Genomic DNA, 2,525 nt, shown 5'->3' on the forward strand with positions numbered 1-2,525 from the left:
TTTTGAATCTATAGATCACCTTTTCGTTACGTGTCCTTTCGTTACTACCATATGGTCATGGATAGCTCATCATAATGGGTTTCGTTATGATTGTAGTACTTTAGAAGATTTATGGCTATTAGATGCTTGCATACCTTTAAAAGACACTCTTTTAGTTGAAATGATTCGTGCTGCTACCTTCTGGACTATCTGGTTAGCACGAAACAAACTATGTTTCCATGACGTTTATGTTCCATCTCTAACCAGTATAGGAACTTCTATTATCTCACTTACTTCGTATTGGTGCAAGGTTAGGCAAGATAATTCATTTTTAAACTAACTTTGATTATGCCTATGGATGTTTCTTCTTTGGCCTAGGTAGGCAGTTTGATCATACTGTCAAATTCCGATACCCACGATGTGGGATGCAACCAGGATTCAGAGGGCAGACTTGAGTCCGAGGATCTCTCAACTTATCTAAGAGACAGGGTTGAACATGATGGTTTCTCTGCCTCTGATCCTTCTTCTCCTAGTTCCTATTCATGCTCTTCAGTTGACAGCCACACTGGAGCTAGTTGTTCCACTTGCTCTTCTTAGATGTTATGCTTAGTATCTGAAAAAATATTTTCTTACTTTGATATATGGTCTGTTGTTATGTTGTTATATTTGTTGTTGACTGCTAAGTACTGTTATGCTATGTTGTAGGCTTTATTGTTGTAATCTAGCTTTTTTTTTTTTTTTGGACAATAGAATTATGTTCTATCGAATATTGTATGAACTGCTATTAGTTTCTATATGAAACAAGTGGGGGTTGCCCACTTTTATCAAAAAAAAAAAAGATAAAATATATTCTCTTCAATTGGAAATTAAATGGAGAAATAATCTTTTTCAAATCCAAATCGAGCAATCTTCTGTGAAATTTTTCATAAAATGTTATCTTCTTCTTTTTTTTGCAAAATGTTTAATTAAAGTATGCTTTTATAAGTTCTATAAAGTTGACTTTCGTTGGTCCTTTCTTCTCACAAGCATTGGTCTATACTATGACTTTATATATATCTTTATTTTTTAAATTTAAACAATCAATTGATATGGCTTAACATTTAATCTACTCAGTAACTAAATTTTACAGAATTTGTTTACTAGTTTTAGATTGGTAAAAAGATTAATTTGAATCTTTTAAATCATTCAAAAGTAGTGATTTCTATATATTATGAAAATAGTAAAAGAATTCTGAAAATATAAAATTTGGTGCCCAGTTTTTTTTTCATAGAGAGTTCTTGAGAATTTGGATTAATTGTTTCTTTGAAACGGATATATAAAGTTACTAGTATCGTGTATGTTCATTTCAACGGAACATGTTACAAGAGAATAAAAAATATTTTATACAAAATAACATATATTCATAAAAAAAATTAACTAAATGACATCTACAAGTGAATAACATTCTTTAAAAGACATATTAAATGAAATATATTTTTTAATCTTTTTGACGTATTTTCATAGAAAAATCTCAAACAAAATGACAAATAATATTCTTTAAATGATATTAAAAAATAAAAATAAATGAACATGTAAAAAATCAATTCAAAAATTACTTAAATGATATTTTAAGATATAGAAAGAAATTATGATCAATCAAAAAGATGATATAATTACATGTCGAGAGTACGTATAGCGAGTACATATTTTAATAAATTTAGACTTTTATACGTCAACAAATATAAGATATATATAATAAGAATATTTAATCAGAGAACTGATATTTAATCCGAAATTTTATCTTTTAATCAAAATCGTTAGGAGATCGGGATATCTTCATGTAAGAATAGAGATAGTACTAAGCACCGAACGGTATGCAGTAGCTATGCATAGTTGCATACTAGGTTGAAAACTTGAAATTTAATATCCCTTAATTTAATCCCGCAATTCCCTGCATGCATGACATGACATGACAGTCACAACGCTGCTTCCATAAATGATAAATGTACGAATTCATAATTAAGAATAAATACTGATTCAAAATTCATCCGTTCAAGTAAATTAATATTTAAACAGTTATATATGGTCCAGGCACTGAGCCTGAGGCACCTCTTGTTGTCTCTCGCTGGAGCAGCCTATCAATAACAATAATTCCATTAGGCTGTGCTAGTTTACAACTCCGCTACTGGCCTACTGCACACGAACCCGTATCCTCTCAGGTATTGCACAATTATTGCAGAGGATCACTTACTTTACGGTTTGAGATTAAATCTCAACTGGCTTGGGATTCGGGTCACTGTAGGGGGCCCAATTTTTGGGCTTTGAGATTCGTGCCAAGTTAAAAAGTACGGTTCAGATCTAGTAATTGTAAAAGATTCCCTTATCAGGTATTGGAGAGGATGTGAATTCACTGCACACCGCAGTACCGCACTACTACAGCATGCATGCATCACATTTATCAGATAACATTAACACAATAATACTACCATAGTACCATTGCACCGATTGTGACCACAGTGGTCCTCTATTGTGCATGCATTTCAGATACATACTCTTCTTATTTTTTC

The sequence above is a fragment of the Carex rostrata genome, chromosome 3 (assembly GCF_964058835.1).
Source record: "Carex rostrata chromosome 3, lpCarRost1.2, whole genome shotgun sequence".
In the NCBI taxonomy this organism is placed as follows: domain Eukaryota; kingdom Viridiplantae; phylum Streptophyta; class Magnoliopsida; order Poales; family Cyperaceae; genus Carex; species Carex rostrata.